Source organism: Dendropsophus ebraccatus, chromosome 1, assembly GCF_027789765.1.
Source record: "Dendropsophus ebraccatus isolate aDenEbr1 chromosome 1, aDenEbr1.pat, whole genome shotgun sequence".
Taxonomy (NCBI): Eukaryota; Metazoa; Chordata; class Amphibia; order Anura; family Hylidae; genus Dendropsophus; species Dendropsophus ebraccatus.
The window spans coordinates 209,120,372-209,143,459 of NC_091454.1; the positions used below are offsets into that span (position 1 = coordinate 209,120,372).

Below are 23,088 nucleotides of genomic sequence, written 5' to 3' on the forward strand. Positions count from 1 at the left end.
GGGGGTAGTAGTAGGGCACTACTGGGGGTAGTAGTAGGGCAGTATTAGGAGTAGTATTGGGGTAGTAGTAAGGCACTATTGGGGGTAGTAGTAGAGCAGTATTAGGAGTAGTATTGATGGTGGTAGTAGTAGGGCACTATTGGGGGTAGTAGAGCAGTATTAGGAGTAGTATTGATGGTGGTAGTAGTAGGGCACTATTGGGGGTAGTAGTAGGGCAGTATTAGGAGTAGTATTGGGGGTAGTAGTAGGGCAGTATTAGGAGTAGTATTGGAGGTAATAGTAGAGCAGTATTAGGAGTAGTATTGGAGGTAATAGTAGAGCAGTATTAGGAGTAGTATTGGGGGTAGTAGTAGGGCACTATTGGGGGTAATAGTAGAGCAGTATTAGGAGTAGTATTCGGAGTAGTAGAGCAGTATTAGGAGTAGTATTGGGGGTAATAGTAGGGCACTATTGGGGGTAGTAGTAGGGCAGTATTAGGAGTAGTATTGGGGGTAATAGTAGGGCACTATTGGGGGTAGTAGTAGGGCAGTATTAGGAGTAGTATTGGGGGTAATAGTAGGGCACTATTGGGGGTAGTAGTAGAGCAGTATTAGGAGTAGTATTGATGGTGGTAGTAGTAGGGCACTATTGGGGGTAGTAGTAGAGCAATATTAGGAGTAGTATTGGGGGTAGTAGTAGGGCAGTATTAGGAGTAGTATTGGGGGTAGTAGTAGGGCAATATTAGGAGTAGTATTGGGGGTAGTAGTAGAGCAATATTAGGAGTAGTATTGGGGGTAGTAGTAGGGCAGTATTAGGAGTAGTATTGGGGGTAGTAGTAGGGCAATATTAGGAGTAGTATTGGGGGTAGTAGTAGAGCAGTATTAGGAGTAGTATTGATGGTGGTAGTAGTAGGGCACTATTGGGGGTAATAGTAGGGCAGTATTAGGAGTAGTATTGGGGGTAATAGTAGAGCAGTATTAGGAGTAGTATTGGGGGTAGTAGTAGAGCAGAGGAGAGATATGGGGGTACTTTATCATACAGGATACTGTGTAATTCAGCACCCACCTCCATCATGTACTGCTCAGGGCCTGGTGCCCATAGATACAGAGGGAGGAGGGCCCTGAACAGTATATGGTGGAAGGGGGGACTGCATCATACAAGATCCCCTGCCCCCTTCCTGTATACTGTTCGCTAGGCTAGTATATGGGGAGGGGGTTACTGTTTTATAAAGACACCCGAGGCTCCGCCCACCCGCGGCTGTAAGCACCGCCCCCTGGCCGCAAGTCCCGCCCCCAGTCTCCGTGACCCTCTAACCCCCCCCCCCTATTTCTTTACCTGGGCTTGCCGTTCCTCCTCTTCTGTAGGGCACAGGCAGCTCTGCAGGAGGGGCGCTCCGTCCTCACAGCTCAGCTCCTTCGTTCATTAGTGGAGCAGGGGAGCTGCTTGTGCTGCTCTGCTTCCTGCTCCACTAATGAAGGAAGGAGCTAGGGGGCCCCTGGGGGATGGGGGCCCTGGGCAAGTGCCTACTTTGCCCCCCCCTAACGCCGGCCCTGGCGGTATTGGTCAGGTGTGGTATGGCAGTGTTATCCAGTCACAGTATGGCAGTATTGGTCAGGTCTGGTATGGCAGTGTTATTCAGTCACAGTATGGCGGTATTGGTCAGGTCTGGTGTGGCAGTGTTATCCAGTCATAGTATGGGGGTATTGGTCAGGTCTGGTATGGCAGTGTTATCCAGTCACAGTATGGCGGTATTGGTCAGGTGTGGTATGGCAGTGTTACCCAGTCACAGTATGGCAGTATTGGTCAGGTCTGGTATGGCAGTGTTATTCAGTCACAGTATGGCGGTATTGGTCAGGTCTAATGTGGAAGTGTTATCCAGTCACAGTATGGCGGTATTGGTCAGGTCTGGTATAGCAGTTTTTTCCAGTCATTGTATGGTGGTATTGGTCAGGTGTGTTATGGCAGTGTTACCCAGCCACAGTTTGGTAGTATTGGTCAGGTGTGGCGGTGTTATCCAGTCACGGTATGGTGGTATTGGTCAGGTCTGGTATAGCGGTGTTATCCAGTCACAGTATGGCGGTATTGGTCAGGTCTGGTGTTGCTGTGTTACCCAGTCACAGTTTGGCGGTATTGGTCAGGTCTGGTATGACAGTGTTATCCAGCACAGTATGGCGGTATTGGTCAGGTCTGGTGTGGCAGTGTTACCCAGTCACAGTTTGTTATACCTGTTGTGCCCTGTATATACATGTACTGTATAGATGGAGTAGGGGGTCCTGTATACATGTACTGTATAGATGGAGTAGGGGGTCCTGTATACATGTCCTGTATAGATGGAGTAGGGGGTCCTGTATACATGTCCTGTATAGATGGAGTAGGGGGCCCTGTATACATGTACTGTATAGATGGAGTAGGGGGTCCTGTATACATGTACTGTATAGATGGAGTAGGGGGTCCTGTATACATGTCCTGTATAGATGGAGTAGGGGGTCCTGTATACATGTCCTGTATAGATGGAGTAGGGGGCCCTGTATACATGTACTGTATAGATGGAGTAGGGGGTCCTGTATACATGTACTGTATAGATGGAGTAGGGGGTCCTGTATACACGTACTGTATAGATGGAGTAGGGGGTCTACCAGTTATTACTGTGGATGTTGTGAGGCAGCTTCCCTAGCAACCATTGCTCCCTGTGAAAATGAAAGCAGTAATCCTATTGCTTGCTAAGGCTTCCAACTGCCATTTACTGCTGGAGACATGCAGGAGATTTTCCCATTCATCTCTATGGGGCGCCGCTCTTCCCCCTCCCCCTCACCTTCTGTACATCTGGTGGGGACGGGACCTTCACAATAACCTCCCCAGGCACCCTATGTATATGTGTGCCAAATTTGGGGTCAAACGGTTCAGGGGTTTGGAAGTCTATTTGGGACAGACAGACAGACTTTCATTTTTATGATATAGATAACAGAGTATCCAATCTATAACCAATAATCACATATAACAGAGTATCCAGTCTACAACTAACAATCATATATTACAGAGTCTCCAATCAACAACCAATAATCACATATGACAGAGTATCCAGTCTACAACCTATAACCACGTATAACATAGTATCTAATCTGTAACCAATAATCATATATAACAGAGTATCCAGTCTACAACTAATAATCACGTATAACAGAGTATCCAGTCTATAACCAATAATCATATATTATGAAGTCTCCAGTCTATGACCAATAATCACTAGTGATGAGCGAGTACTAAAATGCTCGGGTGCTCGTTTTGAGTAACAAACCCCATTGAAGTCAATGGGAAACTTGAGCATTTTTTGTGGGGGCCCAAGCTCGGCCCAGGGAAGGTTGCATGAAAACCTGTCAACCTCCGAAAATGATGGAAACACCATGGAAATTAACAGGAAACAGGAGGGGCAGCATGCATTGATGCCTCTGAGGCTGCCTAATCTGCCAAGTCTGTGTGTATGTGGTGGTATATGGTCTATGCCACCTGTTACACAGGGCAATGAGCAGTGAAGTTCTATGCAGCTGTACTACAAATCACAGCAATACAATGTACAGCAGCAGCACCAGCCACAAAAAAAATAAAATAGTACTGAGCACTTCTTAGGGGTCTGTATGCAACACCTAATGTCCCCTTCCTGCCAGCAGCTGATCACCACAGTGTGCTGCTGAAATCATGGTAGCTGCACTGCAAGACCCAGCCAGCAGTCTACAGTAATACGATTTAAAAACGATTTGAAGCCCTTACAAGGGCTGTTTGTTTGTATTGCTAGTATTCCCTGCCTACCGGAACGCTAAATCCCTCCCTAACACTCTCCCTGACAAGCAGCAGCTCTGTCCCTAATCTCTCACAGCATGCATGTGAGACGAGCACCGGCGGCCCAGATTCTTATATGCCTGGGTCATCTGATCTGGCCAACCAATCGCTGCTACCTACATGTATGGGTCCCACGTGATCGCAGGATGTACCAAATAGTCTCCTGCATGTTAATTGGCTGAGAAATTGCGCCCAAACATGCAGGAAACGGATGATGCCATTTTCTCGAGTATCGCGAGATGCTCGTCCGAGTAACGAATAACATCGAGTACCCTAATACTCGAACAAGTACCAAGCTCGGGGGAGCATGCTCGCTCATCACTTATAATCACATATCTATATTATTACCTAAGACTGACCTTGAGTTTTGTTAGTATCAAGATCCAAGACATGAGAGATAACAAGCTCCATACGGACGTCCCTCGTCTCACTACATTTAATGCCGGATACCTCCTTCCTTATGTTATTTGCTGGAAAGCTCCTTCCTTACTTTATGTGCCGGAAAGCTGCTTCCTTACTTTATGTGCTTGACAGCTCCTTCCCTACTTTATGTGCTTGACAGCTCCTTCCCTACTTTATGTGCCGGACAGCTGCTTTCCTACTTTATGTGCCGGAAAGCTCCTTCCCTACTTTATGATCCGGACTGCTCCTTGTGTCCTTTGTGCTAGAAAGCTCCTTCCTTACTTTATGTGCCGGAAAGCTGCTTCCTTACTTTATGTGCTTGACAGCTCCTTCCCTACTTTATGTGCCAGAAAGCTCCTTCCCTACTTTATGTGCTTGACAGCACCTTCCCTACTTTATGTGCCGGACAGCTCCTTCCCTACTTTATGTGCTTGACAGCTCCTTCCCTACTTTATGTGCCGGAAAGCTCCTTCCCTACTTTATGATCCGGACTGCTCCTTCTCTACTTTGTGCCAGAAAGCTCCTTCCCTACTTTATGTGCCGGACAGCTTCTTCCCTACTTTATGTGCTGGACAGCTCCTTCCCTATGTTATATGCCGGACAGCTCCTTCCCTACTTTATGTGCCGGACAGCCCCTTCCCTACATTATATGCTAGACAGCTCCTTCCCTACTTTATGTGCTGGACAGCTTCTTCCCTACTTATGTGCCGGACAGCTCCTTCCCTATGTTATATGCTAGACAGCTCCTTCTCTACTTTATGTGCCGGACAACTCCTTCCCTATGTTATATGCTGTACAGCTCTGCCCCATGTTTCCAGTTCTAGAACATTGCGCATTAATCCTTGTTATATTGAAATCCATTCCCACAATTGTAAAAAAATAAAATATAAATTGAGGGGTTGCTCAGTGCATTAACGCTAAGGGACTTTATGCTGAACAAACAATTATTGGAGTGATCAGTGCCCTGTATAATCTGTTGATCAGTGATTGAGGGCTTTTTCATCAGCTGATCACTCTTTTGATGGCAAAAATCATCCTCTGTCAGCAGCATGTAAACTGGGCAGGGGCTGCTGACAATAACAGAAATGAATGGACGCGTAAGTTATGAATATTGCCGCGTCTGGACATCCGCTCCTCAGAAATTACCTGATGCAGGAGCAGGAGCAAATCCTCAGCAAAGCAAATTTTCTATGGGGATTTGCTCCTGCTCTGGACAGTTCCTGACATGGACAGAGGTGGCAGCAAAGAGCAGTGTGTCAGACTGGAGAGAATACATCACTTCCTGCAGGACATATAGCAGCTGTTAAGTATGGGAAGACTTGAGATTTTTAAATAGAAGTTAATTACAAATCTATATAACTTTCTGACACCAGTTGATTTGAAATAATTTTTTTTTTTACAAAGTACCCCCTTAACATGAGGGTCTGCCTCCTGGGCACTTGTCAGGACTTTATAGGAGTTATTTGGGGTTAAAAAAAAAACCTTACTTCATCAAACAGCACCTCTCCTGCCCTTAGGCTGGATGTGGCATTAGAGTTTACTTCCATTGAAGTGAAGAGAGCTGAATTGCAATACTATACTCATCCTGAAGGCAGAGGTGGTGCTGTTTTTGTAAGAAAGTAGCACTTTTTTTATTATTATTTTTTTTTAACCTGCATAAATCCTTTAAAGTGGTTAAAACATAATAGGTTATCCTCCTGGTGCGACTCCCAGCACCCCCACTAACTCTCTATTTAAAGGGACAGCGACGCTAATGCAGGCATCACTGATCACTGACTATTGTTTACACTGCAGATTCCTTTTAAGGGACGGTTATTATATTTCCACTTGTGCGTAATATTCGGCTGTTTATTTAGCGCTCGGTTTCTTTAATATCGGAGACATCTCGACATTAACAAGAGTTTATAGCTGGGAGAAGGGTTCCCATCCGCTCCCTCCGTCTCTGGAGCAGGGAAGGGATTAATCATCATCTGAAATAATGACTCCTAAATCCCCATCCTCCGCACTCACTAACATTACCGGCCCATTACCGCTAGATTTCGCTTTTGTTGTTCTGTGACCCAACCGCATTAATTTGCACTTTTTGGAATGAAATCATGTTCGGCATACAGAGTCGCTCCCCGGCCCGTCTCCATCATTAATCATTGTGTCCCCGGTGCCATGTGTTAATCTGCAACCATTCCTTTAATGTCTATCAATAATACGTTCCTTCAATTACTGTTATTTTCTGACTAATGCCGCGCTCTGTCTCCAGGAGAGGAGGAAATGACTGTACTTATGAATAAAGATGGTGTGTGCAATCTATATATACATCATCTGTAACATTATAGATGCATCTTTTTTCCATTACCGCCATGACACGCTTGGCCTTAGAGGTGTGTGAGTGTTAGACCTCCCCCAAGGCTGTTGACTATAGTGAATCTTAAAGGGAATCTGACACCGTAAAAATGCTATGTAATCTATTGACATCATGTTATAGAGCAGAAGGAGCTGAGCGGAGTGATATATAACTTTATAGGAAAAGATTAAGTAGAACTTGTAATTTATTGACTGAAATTCCTGCTCATTGTGGTAAGACCGCCCCCGGGACTTCTTTAGAGGTTTCAATTGAAAAAATAGTAAGTTATACTGAATCTTTTTCTACAATGATATATATTAATCTGTCCAGCTCTTCCTGCTCTATAACATGATGCTGATAGATTGGGTCACATTTTATGGTTATAGGTTCCCTTTAAAGGGGTACTCCGGTGAAAAATGTTTTCTTCTTAATCAACTGGTTTCAGAAAGTTAGACAGATTTGTAATTTACTTCTATTTAAAAATCTCCAGTCTTCCAATACTTATCAGCTGCTGCATGTCCTGCATGAAATGGTGTTTTCTCTCCAGTCTGACACAGTGCTCTCTGCTGCCACCTCTGTCCATGTCAGGAACTGTCAAGAGCAGGAGAGGTTTTCTATGGGGATTTGTTACTACTCTGTACAGATCCTGTCATGGACAGAGGTGGCAGCAGAGAACACTGTGTCAGACTGGAAAGAATACACCCCTTCCTGCAGGACATACAGCAACTGACATACAGAACATACAACAGCTACTGTATTTCACCCAATCCCCCCTTAAACAAACGTTGTCAAGACTGGAGAAAGCTGCTGCCAGACTTCTTTGGTGTTGGCTTATCTCCCCAAGAGAAAGAGGAGTTACAGTCTTTTAATGAGGAGTTACAATCATTGGCCCATTTGTGCCACCTCCGCAGTGATCCCATCCATAACATGGCAGCGTATGGAGTGGCGTGTGACCTGTATGTCTATCCTAACATTGTGTGGCAGAGGTTTCCATAGTCTCGCTGCTAGACATGAGAGATTCACTGCAACTTGGATGTGTAGGCTGAGGTTAAGCCTATGGAAGGCTGTAATAGTAGATCTAACACTGCAGTCATGGAGACCTTTGGAAGTCACCTTGGAGCCATGACAACCAGATGGCACCCTAGCGATTGCAGAGGGTCAATCGAACAAATGACAGGACTAGTACATGTTATCTAACTACCTAGATGCCGCAGTCACTATCAAGTTCAATGACTGGCCTAAGAGGTAACTCTGATGCCAGTCACTGATGGCGAGTGTTGGCTGCTGATGGCACATATGGAGCGGGATTAGCTCCCCGATGTCACCAAGGAATTAGCACAACAATGAAAAAACAAACTATGTTGGTGTTATTCAAAAACTCTTTATTTTAATAGTGATAAAATATAAAGTAAAAAACTCATTAAAAAAAGCTGACCTGGTTTACCCTGTCATCCCAAAGTATTGATCACATGGTGTTGGCGGTACATGGAGTCTCTCTTTACAGTCTCTAAGTACTAGGTATAAAGCCTTAAAGGGGTTGTCCAGGAGCAAAAATGATTAATGTCTTCTGTTCTCGGAGCTCACAGGCAGACCCTGTCACTTACCGATCGGGACCCCCGCAGTGTGACTGCGGGGTCTCAATTGTTTTACCAGACCGCCGGAGGTCTCTTACCTTTCTCCGTGCGGTCCGATCAGACAGATCAGGATCAGGCCACAGGCAGGCTCAATAAGCAGAGGGCCTATCACACTGATCAATGCTATGCCTATGGCATAGCCTTGTACAGTGTATGCAATCTAATGATTGCAGGTAAAAGTCCCCCAGGGGGACCTAAAATGTGTAAAGGAAAGAAAGTAAAAATGCCCCTCCTCCGAATAAAAGTTGAAATCACTCCCCTTTCCCACTAAATAGATAAAACATATAAAAATAAATAATAGTGATGAGCGAATACTGTTCGATTGAATAGATATTCGATCGAATAGTGAGATATTCGAATATTCGATATTCGTACGAATATCCCGCGAATATTCGATAAATAAATATTCGATAAGCGTTCAAATCCCCCAGCTTCAGGTTTAACCCTCCAAATGGTCAAATAGATGTTTTTCACTAATCGAATACTTGTTCCCATAGACTTTAATAGCATTGAATATTCGAATATTCGCGGGATATTCGTACGAATATCGAATATTCGAATATCTCACTATTCGCTCATCACTAATAAATAAATATATTGTATATAGAGATGAGCAAACCTGGAGCATGCTCGAGTCGGTCCGAACCCGAACGTTCGGCATTTGATTAGCGGTGCCTGCTGAACTTGGATAAAGCTCTAAGGCTATGTGGAAAACATGGATATAGTCATTGGCTGTATCCATGTTTTCCAGACAACCTCAGAGCTTTATCCAAGTTCAGCAGCCCCTGCTAATCAAATACCGAACGATCGGGTTCGGATCGACTCGAACCCGAACCCGGTTCGCTCATCTCTTATTATATACCGTAGCGTGAGTAATTGTCTGATCTATTAAAATATAACAATCATCATCACGAACAGCAAACGAAAATAAGGAAGAAAAAGCCAGGATTACTGTTTTTTTGTTACATTATATATATAAAAAATTATAAAAAGTGATCAAAAAGTCTGATCTTCACAAATATGGTATTAATAAAAACTAGAGATCATGGCGCAAAAAATGTCACCCCATACAGCCCCGCAGGAGAAAAAAATAAAAACGCTATAAGCTCACTATAGGCCCATTTTATTAATTATTAAAAACAATAATTGCAAAAAAAAAAAAAAAAGAAGAATTTCATAAAAGAAAATATATAACATTAGAGAATCTATGTAACCTGCATATGGTTGTGTTCAGACTGACCTATAGAGTAATGGTATCATGTCGCTTTTACCATATAGTGCACAAGAACCCCCCAAACGTTACCATATTGCATTCTTTTTTTTACGATTTCACCTATTTATATCTTCACAAATAATAATTTTGGGATTCCATCATACATGTTATGGTAAAATGAAAGACGCCATTACAAAGTACAACTATTCCTGTAACAAACAAGCCCCTACATGGCCTTGTAGATACAAAACTGAAAGTGCTGGAGCTCTTAGAAGGGGAGGAGGGAAAAACAAAAACGTAAAAAATGAAAATCTGCACGGTCCACTGGGTCATTTTGGGCCTGGTCCTCAAAGGGTTAATGTTGCTTCAACATTGTGCAGCAAATGGATACGGTGTGGAGGTGAAAGCATTCCCGCATGTGATGATCGGGACCCACACCTGGCCTCATCTCATAAGATATCGTTGAAGCCCTCTAGTGGAGATCTAGCAGGACTGCAGTCCAGCTCTCTGCACATGTATGAAACACAACTGAGCAACAATACAAGAAAAAGCAACAATGCAGGTATAAACCCTTGACCAGGCTCCAGTGAATGAATGACTATATATATATATATATATATATATATATATATATATATATACAGAGACATACCGTACACATGGAATATACTAAAACTACATATAGTTATTCTACAGAGACACATTCATATTTAGAGGCTTCACTCTGAGCAGGCAATAGTATGGCACAGAATGGTTAAACATCCACCTGGATGATTTTGACATTAACCATTTCTCCCCCATTATTCCACCAGGGATATGGACATTATACTTTTTTCTATAATAATCCCAGTTATATTGGTGTAAACCCTTCCTCTACCACCAAGGATAATGCCATCAACCCTTTGTATGCCCATGATCTATCACCTCCAGGAATAGTTGACCACCTAGGAGCAAACACTGGCAGGGAGATGGGGGATGTCGGCTGCGAGGTCTTGGTGATGGGGATCTCTCTGGTACTACTGCCCCATCATCTGCTCATACTATGAACAGTAGAGATAAGCGAACTGGGTTCGGGCTTGAGTCGATCCGAACCCGAGCGTTCAGCATTTGATTAGCTGGGGCTGCTGAACTTGGATAAAGCTCTAAGGTTGTCTGGAAAACATGGATACAGCCAATGACTATATCCATGTTTTCCACATAACCTTAGGGCTTTATCCAACTTCAGCAGCCCTAGCTAATCAAATGCTGAACGCTCGGGTTCGGATCGAGTCGAGCATGCTCCAGGTTCGCTCATCTCAAATAAACAGATGATAGGAGGAGTAGTAGTGAGTATCTGTCCCACAGTACCGAGCAGGGAGGCAGGGGGAGTTAGATGCATCGGCAACTGTTTCCCTCCCTGCTTGTTGCCCTTTATTTGGGGAGCAAGTGTCCTTGCTCCCCAAATTATTCCATAAACGTATCGCATCAAAAAAGCATTTCACCACATTACATTACATAGAGTTCAATACAGTGCCACAGACTTCTATATATAGTGCGCCCCCTGCTGGACACTCTATAGGAATTACACCTGATTTGTGATGTCACGGTTTTTGAGAGAAATCGAATCCTGCCTGATCGACTAAATTAAGGGAAATAGCAGTAAATGTGCATTTCCCATAATTATTGTACATTAGGAATTTGTCTAATTTTCCATAAGTAATAACATATTAAAAAAATACGTTTTGGCTGGAGTTGTCGTTTAAGCCTTTTCCCTATCATACACCATCAGCAATGCAGACATTAACTCTTTCTCAGTAAGGCTGGGTTCACACTATGATTTTGCAGTCGACGACAACAACAAAAAAAACGCTGTATTTGTGTGCATCCATTTTACCAATGACTTACATTATGAAAAATACAACAACCAAAGATGGCATCAAAACGCATCTGTTTTTCTAACGTACGCAAAATCACGGTCGAAGTCAATGAAAAAATGGGTCAGAACGGATGCACCAAAATACATCTGTCTTTTCATCTGTTTTTTTTTTTTTTTTTTGCATAGAATGGATGGAAAGAAAAAAAAAAAAAAACGGACTGCAATGTGAACCCAGCCAATGTTATTATTAACTACCCTAATGCGGCTTATTATTTAATACTGTTTTGGGTCAAGTCATTTGCACCTAGAGCTCTCACTGCCCCACTTGTTTGATGTATTACAGAGGGGACATTGTCTAGAGTCATACAAAGGTATAGGCCCTAAATGGCTTGGTTTTTTTTAGACCTTAGACCATGTTCACACCACCCAGTGGGGGCATCAGTGGAGACTCTTGATTGAGTACTTCATTGGAATTTTTTTCGCTGTTCTCCTTGAGTTCAGTGATTACTGTGTTTTGTTGGTTGATTTGTCATTGCCCCAACTAGCCAGACTCCTACCCCACACTGATGAGGGGCAAAAACCCCGAAACGGCTGTCTGTGGGTGGAAGCCTGCCTTTGCAAGCCCTTGTCATGATCGCAATACTCGCACCTTGAGTTAGACATTGACAAAAGGGGCCACCCTGTTGTTTCCCTGTCTATGTTCCAATACTCGCAACCGAGTGGGACTTGAGGGGTTATTTATCGGGGTGGTGTAGTGCTCTCCCCATCATGGAGGCACCCCGTTGGCAACAGGCTAGAGATATCTGGCTATCCCGTGTTTTGAGACTCGTAACTGAGGCTCCACGGACTCTTGTTTTTTACACCACCCATGGTTAAAGCTTACAGGGGGCCACATACTGTTCAATCATACTTTGCTTAGATACTTTGCCCTTCACAAGGAGGGGAGCTCCCATGATGCATAGGCAGATACATGTACATGTGTATAGATATATAGATGAAAGATAGATAGATAGATAGATAGATAGATAGATAGATAGATAGATGGATAGGAGATAGATAGATAGATAGATAGATAGATAGATAGGAGATAGATAGATAGATACTGTATACATTTGTTTTACCCCACAATTTCTTCACGTGATTAATACAAAACCTCAAAGTTCCAACTATAAAGCCTCTAAATCTTCCCCTGCTGCAGGCTGCACAGGACTGTTTTGGCCACCAGGTGGCGCCATTGTCCCACTGTAAATGTGCAGGGCTCAGCAGTGAGGCTAAGCAGCCATTGATTGATGTGCTGTAATTGGGCCTGTGTGTGTAGAGGATTAAAGAAAATGAGTTTGTGCATCAAAACTCAGGGAAGAAATAGTTCTATAAATCAAGAAGCAGAACGACTCGTGTTTCTACCCGCACCAGAAGCCTCTGAAGTGCCCATCATTATATTTTATAGAAGCCGACACATTATATGAGATTTTTTTTCCCTTTTTTCATATGTTTCACTGACAAAGCCCTTCTCTTATAACAATACCTGCTAGACATGTGACTGCTGCTCTGAGAGTCCCTGACACTACTCACATACTAACCTCAATGACTGATATAATGGATTATATTATCACTTCTCATTAGAGCTCCAGCATAACCTGCACTCTGCAACATCTTTCTGCTTAAATACTCTGCGCTGCTGGGGACATTTCACCTTCTATTATGCGTGTATAACCTTCTTCTTGTCATTTCCTGCTCCTCTATCCCATTAAATTCCTGAAATACTCTGTACTGTCCTTTAATCTGTCCCATTACAGGTTTGGTGGACTTGTTGACATGGTAGCTACCTCCACTAGGTGGCACTAGAGAGACAATTTCATTACTTTTGTAAGAAAGCTCATTTGCATATTCCCCTATGCAGTATCACTTTAATTAGCTCATTTGCATATTTTGCCCATGGTGCATTGACCTAAAACTCCATAGAGCGGGTTCTCTTCAATGTGAAACAATACTTCCATATCCTTCTGCTTCTTTACACTCCATAATTCTTAGCTTGCAGCCTCCAAGTAATCGCCGTGTTGGTATGACACTGCTTCTGTTACAACGAGCCCTTTCATAGCTAAAATACTCTGCGCTGCTGGAAGGTTTCTTCCATTAGAATGATCAATGTGTAATTCCATACTGTTACATTCATCATCACATGTGGACTGGTAACATCTGTACTATCCTTCCTGGCTTCATATTACTGATGTACAGAAGGGGGCGCTGTTGGAGAGCCTGTATCCAGCTCCTGTACAGGCCCCTGCTGTCTGTGTCAGCACCCTCTGTGCACAGTATATAGGATTGCTGAGCTGCACATAGTAACATTGTCACAGACACCTGCTCAGTGAACCCAGTTTCTTTTATTCTGTTCAGTCCTATTGTTCCCTGCCATTTGTCTGTATTGTCCAAAGAAAACAAAAGAAACAGTTCTGGACACAGCAAAGATATGGTGAGAAAGAAAAACCTTAAAATGTCACTGTCATCATAGAAAATTTTTGACATGTCATAGAGACATCATAGAGACATGTCAAAAGTTTTGATCGGTTTATTAGGGACAGTCTGCCAGCACCATTACTGGGGACACTGTTAGGGTTTATTAGGAACAGTCTGACGGTACTATTACTGGGGGTACTGTTAGGGTTTATTAGGGACAGTTTTTCGGCACTATTAGTGGAGGCACTGTTAGGGTTTATTAGGGACAGTCTGATGGCACCATTACTTGAGGTACTGTTAGGGTTTATTAGGGACAGTCTGCCGACATCATTACTGGGGAGACTGTTAGGGTTTATTAGGGACAGTCTGCCGGCACCATTACTGGGGGTACTGTTAGGGTTTATTAGGGACAGTCTTTCGGCACTATTAGTGGAGGCACTTTTAGGGTTTATTAGGGACAGTCTGACGGCACCATTACTTGGGGTACTGTTAGGGTTTATTAGGGACAGTCTGCCGGCACCATTACTGGGGACACTGTTTGGGTTTATTAGGGACAGTCTGCCAACACCATTACTGGGGGTACTGTTAGGGTTTATTAGGGACAGTCTTTCGGCACTATTAGGGTTTATTAGGGACAGTCTGCCGACACTATTTCTGGGGCCACTGTTAGGGTTTATTAGGGACAGTTTGCCAACATTATTACTGGGGGCACTGTTAGGGTTTATTAGGGACAGTCTGCCAGCACTATTACTGAAGGAACTGTTAGGGTTTATTAGGGACAGTCTGTCAGCACTATTACTGGAGGCACTGTTAGGGTTTATTAGGGACAGTCTGTCAGCACTATTACTGGAGGCACTGTTAGGGTTTATTAGGGACAGTCTGTCAGCACTATTACTGGAGGCACTGTTAGGGTTTATTAGGAACAGTCTGACAGCACTATTACTAGGGGCACCGTAGTTATGTAGACGGGCGGTAGATGGAGTCTACAAAGAAATTGCCAGCAGGGAACATATCTTAACTTTTTATTTTAAAGGCAGCCTCTGAGTACGCCTATAACCATGATAATCAGCGTGCAGCCATATTTTGGGAAGAAACGGAAACGGTTACTTTCCTTATTGTAGCATCTGCATATTTTATATGGAGGCAAACAGATGGAGATTGGTAAGAATATGAGCAGTAAGCAGGCAACAGACGCAGAGTCGTGAGCATAATTACTACCGTCAGAGAGTGACACGTGTAATCTACATCGCTATGTATCTGTCAGCCCGCACGCTGCATTCCCGATTAAGTCAACAAGGTAAAACTTAAAGTTGTCACTCTCGCTGAGTACCTCTCAATCATGTATATAGAAGGCAGCAATCATGGATTCCTAGTTAGACATCTTCCTTAAAGAGACCTACCCTCTAGAAATATTCATGACCTAGATAGAAAATTATTGTATGCTACCAAAGACAACACAGGATCTCCATGTTCTTGCATTGACATCGTAGGTGGCAGTATCATTTATTCTATGTTGACAAGAACCCATGGCAGTGTAGTGTCCCAGCACAGGTGTGTCACTAAGTTGCTATGCACCTGGGCAAAGTAACTCACTATGGTTCTCACAGTGGGATGAAGGAGAAGTGTACTGTTTGTTTTTCCCCACTAGGTGTCACTGTTGTATTCTTTGTATATATTATATTGGGCACAGCTGAAGGAAGCAATGGGTTTATTGTTTTATGTCACATTTTCTCATCACCTCTACTCTCTCTTTGACACTCAGCCCCACCAATCCTTTACTAGCTAAGTTGTCCCTATAAAAAGGAGCTAGTGGTGTCTTTTTTAGTGTTACAGGGGAAAGACGCACACAGAGATAGCTCCTGCTGCACTGAAGCCAGGGCCTGGCTTAGGCCAGGACCCTTGTCAGAGACCAAGAAACTGATTTCTTTCTATGCTGTTAACTACTTCTAGCATGCAGTGCTAGACCCCTCAGGAGGAAGGACGTCCTCTGAGGTAAACCTTGTTCACACCAGGAATACCATCTACACTACACAGGGCAGTATACCTAAGGTTAGGTACTGACCACAGTAGGACAAAGCAGCAGTCAGCTTATGTATCCTACTGCAATGCACAACTATTCTGGGAAACCCTGGAAAGTCTGCTTAACCCAGCGCAGGGACCTGGGAGCTCGTACTACCCTAGCAGGACGGGTAACCCAACACTATAGGACATAAGGTGGTCAGATCACAGATATTTATATGTGAGTAGGAGTATCTTTTTCTTCCGTACTTCTACCTTCAACTAAGCTATCCCAGCAGAGTACATTGCTACATTGGACAGGGCCCTCAAGACGTTCCTCTGATCCACCTTGTTACAACTTACTTTTACTACCCTTTGCCTGCATCTGCAGTTACCAAAAGTGTACTATTTTGAATTGCACTGAAGTTCTAACAAGTAAACCGAGTTATCCTGGTTCAGTCATTGGACTCTGGTCAATTATTTCTTGCACCTATACACCTGTTCACACTTGGGTTCTTCAAACTTCAAGCGCAGTGTTTATTTGTCTGGTCGGTGGGTTCCAACACCACTCGTGGCTACCGTGACAAGTGCCCAAGTGACCCTACACCCACAGAGCTGCCACAACACCGCACAGCTACCCCGGCATACGGCAGCAGCCCAATGCGTTAACAAACTTAGCTCTGCTACCTCATTGCCTATGTGCACCGAATGTATCATTCAGAAATGCATTCATTTCAACCTCTCCCATTACTGTAAGTATAAGTCATTTTATCTTTATGAATGTCATTCCTCGGATATAAAGATATATTTATGGCAGTCACCTCATGTCATCTCAGTGGTTCTGGGTCTATGAAAGGTTTAAGTGCCTATGAAAGCAGTCATTATACATGTCCTCGGTAATATCCAGGTGCATTGGTCATGGCCATAGCATGGACACGGTGCTGCTGTGCTTATTGATGTCTTTGCCTATGACTATGTGGAGCTATTTATGATCTTTTTGGTCTCTCATCTTTAAAGTAGCATTCCACATTTTTTCATTTGTCCCCCGACTTGCATATACTTACCAAAGATGATCGGTGTCCCGCAGCACAACTTCATTCCGGTCCTACGATGCTGCTCAAATCCCATGGCTGGTGACACTCTTCTGATCCTCTTCTTCCTTCGGTGCTATTGAAGGCCGTAAGTTGGGACCTCCAATGCATTTCTATTAGAGCGCTCTCTTAGGGATGCATTGGAGACCCTGGCTTTCAGCGAAATGATCATGTGGTTGCCAATGGGATTTGAATGGTGCCGCAGGACCAGAATGAAACTGCGCCGTGGGACAGCCATCATCATTGTTGAGTATATGCTTCAGCCTGTAGCCGGGGGACAAATTTAAAGACAGGGACAGCTTCTTAAATGTACATCAGCCAGGACACCAATCAGAGATGTGGTCCCTTCACAGCTGAAAACTTTCTATACAGTAAATGGGCTATAAGGTTGTCTTTATCTTTTGTCATTCATTATGTTGTGAATCTCACATATATAGCACGTCATACTATCTAAAACTGGAAAAAGTAGGGAAAAAAAAACCAGTGGTTTCGCTGATGCTCTCCTTTTTACGAAAAACCCGATGGCTGTGGACCATGTAGTTCCCGATGGTATACTCAACACAGATTCAAGATCATGATCAAAGATATGATACATTATTAGCAATACGTTTCGGGGAGGCTCTTCCTCAGGCATCCTCTTTATATGGCATTATTCTTTTTTTTACACTGCCATATTATCTGTCGCACTACAATATCAGCATGCACTGTGGTACTTAGGATAAGTAAGGGTTAATATATTGCTGTTCACTGCCACCATGGGTATTTTCCTCATGTAAAGGATGCATGGCACCTTGGTCACATGACCTTCCCTCAGACCAGCTTCTATTAGAAGCTACCAGAAATTAGAAGCTACCAGAACTTGTGCATAGTGGACATTAGTAAAGTTAGCTCCTGTTTTGCAAGTTACCCATGTATGTGGATTGTCTCTATCGGGCACTCCCTCATGCGTACATCCCTCCCCCCAGTGTACTCCTGGGTCAAGGTCTTACTATCTGGAACCCCCAGTTTAAAAAAAAAAAACATTCTGGAGAAAAAACAGACATGGTAGCACATCCATATACTTATCACTGATCACTCTGCTTCTCAGGACTATATACTACTAACATCAGGAGTTAGTTACAATTTGATCAAAGTGCATAAGTCCACACACCACATCAAGGTTCCTGATATGTGGGAGTCCCCAACTAAAGAATGGTGCAGCCCCATGTGGCAACCACCACCGCAACAGCAACAGCGCCAGAGGGGGGAGCGACCTGATGTTAGTAGTGTATAGTGCTGAAAAGCAGTGCCATCAGTCATAAGTATATGGATGTGCCACCATTTATGTTTTATCTCAAGAGAATTTTAAAAAAAAGGCTGTATGGGTCTAAAGATGGACAAGAAGAGTTAGCAAATTATATGTAGGAATTCTAGAACCAAGTATGTGGGTTTAACCCAAAACCCTGAACGACACGCGGTATATAATATCATAAAATAATAATATCTTCAATTTTTAGCTGCTGTAACTTTATTAATTGTGAATAATAATTAAGAAAAAATATTGTGGAGCATGAAAATAATGTCCAATCAATTATAAAAGGTAACATACACACATTGTACATACACACACATTGTAAATACACAATTGTACATACACACACATTTTATATACACACATTGTACATACATGCACATTATACATACACACAATGTACATACACCACTGTACATACACACATTGTACATACACACATTATACATACACACATTGTAAATACACCATTGTACATACACACATTGTAAATACACAATTGTACATACACACATTGTACATACACACATTGTACATACACACATTATACATACATGCACATTATACATACACACATTGTAAATACACCATTGTACATACACACATTGTACATACACCATTGTACATACACACATTGTACATACATGCACATTGTACATATACACATTGTATACACACCATTAGGCTATGTTCACACTGCGGAGCGCAACATAACCTTATCTGATATGGGATCCCGGCCGGAGCGTATACACATCGTATACGCTCCTGCAGGGATCCCTTACGGGGCCGCAAACAACTGACATGTCATTTTTCTGCAGCCGGAATTCAGTGAATTCCAGCCACAGAAAGCCCTGTCAGTTCACACTTAAGTACCAACCGCGATGATCCGGGCACATTCCCGGCCAATCTGTGATCCGCCCGGGGTCACGGAACGGCCGGTCTGATACGTTGTGTGAACATAGCCTTAAACATACACACATTGTACATACACACATTGTACATACACACACATTGTACATATACACACATTGTACATATACACATGGCACATACACACATTGGACATACACACTGTACATACACACATACATATACACAAACATTTTACAAACACACATTGTCCATACACCATTGGACGTATACACATTGTACATACACCATTGGACATACACACATTGTACATACACACATGGTACATACACACACTGTACATACATACACACATACATATACACACACATTGTACACACACACACACACACACATTGTCCATACACCATTGGACATACACACATTATACATACACACATTGTACATACACACATAGTGCAAACACATTGCTCTTTACTGCCTTTAATTTTCAAAGAAATGTAATAAATGTTGACTGAAAAGTTTCCAAGTACAACAAATGAATTCCACACAGGGGATCAAAAACGAAGTCAGTAACAACAAAGTATAACAATCAGTCAGGAGGTCATCTAGCAGGAACAAACAAATCGCTTTTAAATAAGCAGATCACATTGTGTCACCACTCATGGGAACCCTAGGTTTAAACTGTAATCTGTAAGTGAAAGCCGGAGTGCCATACCTTAGCAGCGCCACCACAGGGGAAAATAAGCATTACATGGTACCTACTGATCTTCACCTGATGAAGAAGGTTGTTACCTCCTAAACACGTTGTCATGTACGTGCCTGACAAGACATCAGTGCCACCATCTAATGGGAAATTACGACCTCTGCGGCAAAGATTACATTTTTAGTCTTCAGTTTTAGTCTTAATAAAGAATGCCATCACTATGTATTATCCCAGTACGGGTGGTCCATTAAATTCAATACCACCTGGGTAAAGTCTCTTTCAGGTGTCGCACTACGGGAATGAAGGTGTAGTTTGTATTTTCCCCCACTAGATGTCTCACTCTTCTCTGAAACTCTTTATATGAGGTGTCGTCTAGGGAACACTTTGTCCATGCTAGGGATCTGTCTCCACCATTCTCAGGACAGTTACCACAGCAAAGAACTGATCCCCAATAGGACAAAGAGTAGGAGAGCTGAAGTATCTTATTGATTTACACACAGCTATCCTGGGAGGTCATGGGAAGTCTGCTACACCCAATAGTAAAGGCCTGGGGCTTTTATTACCCAATTTGGAACTTTCTGATGTGGTTGTAGAAAAAGAATATGAGTATTCTTTTTCTACACTAATCCAGGCAGAGTACAGTACTACATTGGACAGGGCTCCCAAGACAGTCCCTATACCTACACTATACAAGCTCTACTTTCCTTAATATTTTACACCACAGTCACCTGTACCTGTTAAGTTTTCTGCCTTACTATTTTGTACTGAAGTCTTTCAGTAAAAGTCACCTTTAGTTAAAGGGGTTATCCAGTGCTACAAAAACATGGCCACTTTCTTTCAGAGACAACACGACTCTTGTCTCCAGTTCAGGTGCGGTTTGCAATTAAGCTCCATTCACATCAATGGAACTGAGCAGCAAAACCGCGAGACAAGAGTGGGGCTGCCTCTGGAAGAAAGTGGCTATGTTTTTGTAGCGCTGGATAACCCCTTTAAGTGCTGAAGTATAGGGCGATTTTTGCAGCACATCCCCTTCAGGTGAGCGGCTCTTTGCCCTACCTGTTCTATACCCAAGAGCGCCTCTGCTCTTTTTTCTTTCTTCTATATATGTGATATTTTATACCTTACATTTGTATAAAGTTATAGCTGTAATATAAGACAGATCATACATGGTGAAGACTGCAGTTTAAAGGAACTCCGCAAATACCCCACCCTAAAAACGACAATGATCACTAAACAGGTAGAAAAGACAATGATTCTGAATCTGCAATTTTTTATCTTTTTTTCTCATTTGCATTCTAAGCTGTATTCCAGCAAATGGGGCATGGTGATGCATAGAGAGGACTACTAAGCTCACCATATAGTGGGGAGGACTACTAAGACTTCTGTGTTTGCAGGCTTTCAGCGGGGGGAATACAAGTGAGTAGAAGGATAGAGATTATGGATTTGGAATCCGCGTCGCTTAAGATATTCACTAATTACTGTAGTACAAGCGGAATTGGAGGCAACAGAGTGCCTTAAAGTGTCTCTGTCGTTGACATTTTTTTTTTTTTTTTTTTGCAGAAATCAATAGTACAGGCGATTTTAAGAAACTTTGTAATTTGGTTTATTAGCTGAAAAATGCATTTTTATCATGAAAAAGCAGTTTGAAGCTCTCCCCCCTGTCTTCATGGATTTCTATAGAGAGGGGAGGGGTGGAGGAAGATGAGGCACCAAAACAGGACAACAAAGAGTAAATTTACAGCTACATCACTGGGCTATCTCCTCTGAAGTCAGTACTGACCTCTCTGACTTTTGAATACTGGCTTTCACACAGTTCCCGCTGTGTAATGCTTTGTTCTCTGCTCTCTGCTGGTGACTAATCTCCCTCCTCCCCCTCCCCTCTCCATAGATTAGACAGGGCTCGACTGATGTAAAAGAATTGGGTTTCCTGATAATGAGCAGTGAACGAGAGAGAGGGGGGGGGCTTGGAAACTACTTTTGAATGCAGATAATGGCATATTAGCCTAATAAACTCAAACACAAAGTTTCTTAAAATCGCCTGGACTATTGATTTCTGGGGGGGGGGGGGGGGGGGGGGGTGGAACGACAGGGACAAAGATACATTGAGCCAATGAGCATGTACGAACATTTAGAAAATAATTCTAGATGGTTTCACCAAACTATATTTTCAATGATTTGTGCCATTTTGGGCATTATATAAGTTGAATGGTTTAAAGGTGACTTAAAGGGACATTGCCACCCTACATTGACCCTTTATTGGGGTTATAAGAATATGCCCATAAAATGACATAAAATTCTTTAAGGGCCTTTTACACTGGCCTGTTACCGGACAGGAGCGTTGCAAGAAACTCTCCTTCGGACGATAATCTGCCTATTTAAAAGTGACAGCAATCCACCAAACGATACATGGGTATATTTATATCCATGCTGTCAGTTTCATCGGTTGCACAAATGATACATGGATGGTTTGTGCAGCCCGGCCGCTAGATCTTTCGGCTGTGATCAGCGAGCTGGGAGCTCATACGTTGCCCCCACGGCCAAGAAATCTATTCTTCTAAACAGGGATGGGGAAGCTAAAGCTTTGGCTGTCCAGGCATGATGGAAACTCTAGTTTTGCAACAGCTGGAGGGCCGAAGTTTCCCCATCCCTGTTCTAAAAGGAACCTCACTCACCTGTTTGATCCCATGGTTATCCAGAACGAGAGATTCAGTGGGTGCCCTAGTTTCTGTTTACTAGTGGCCAACCTGTGACCAATACAGCCAATCAGTGGCCTCAGCGGTTACATGCTATACTACTGGCATCATGGCTCCCACCGCTTAGCAGTGAAGTCACTAGTATGACATGTGACCATCATGAGACTACTGACGCCAGGACCAGGACGCTTACCAAGCCTTCCAGGCTGGATCGCCGTGGGATTAGATGGGTTTTTATTTTTTTTCAATGTTTCAGACGCTTAGTGAATAAATATAAATAAATAAAAAAAAAATGGATAACCCCTTTTAAGTGTCACTGTCATTTTATTTATTTATTTATAATCAATAGTCCAGGAGATTTTAAGAAACTTTGTAATTGGGTTTATTAGGCAAATATGCCATTATCTGCATTCAAAAACACTTTCCCCAGGTCCCCCCCTCCTCTCTTTCATTCACTGCAAAATATCAGGAAATCTCGTCTCTTTTACATCAGTCGGACCCTGTCTTCATGGTTGTCTATGGAGAGCTATGGAGAGGGGAGGGGGAGGAGGGAGATTAGTCGCCAGCAGAGAGCAGAGAACAAATGATTACACAGTGGGAGCTGTGTAAAAGCCGGTATTCAGAGGTCAGAGAGGTCAGTGCTGACATCAGAGGAGATAGCCCGGTGATGTAGCTGTGAATTTACTCTTTGTTGTCCTGTTTTGGTGCCTCATCTCCCTCCCTCCCCTCT

General features: G+C 43.1%; 1 protein-coding gene across 3 annotated transcripts in view; it reads right to left on the bottom strand.

The window, feature by feature from the left end:
- Positions 1-23,088, bottom strand: part of OLFM2 (olfactomedin 2) — a 309,721-nt gene that overhangs the window by 158,002 nt on the left and 128,631 nt on the right. The gene's annotated exons all lie outside the window — the stretch shown is intronic.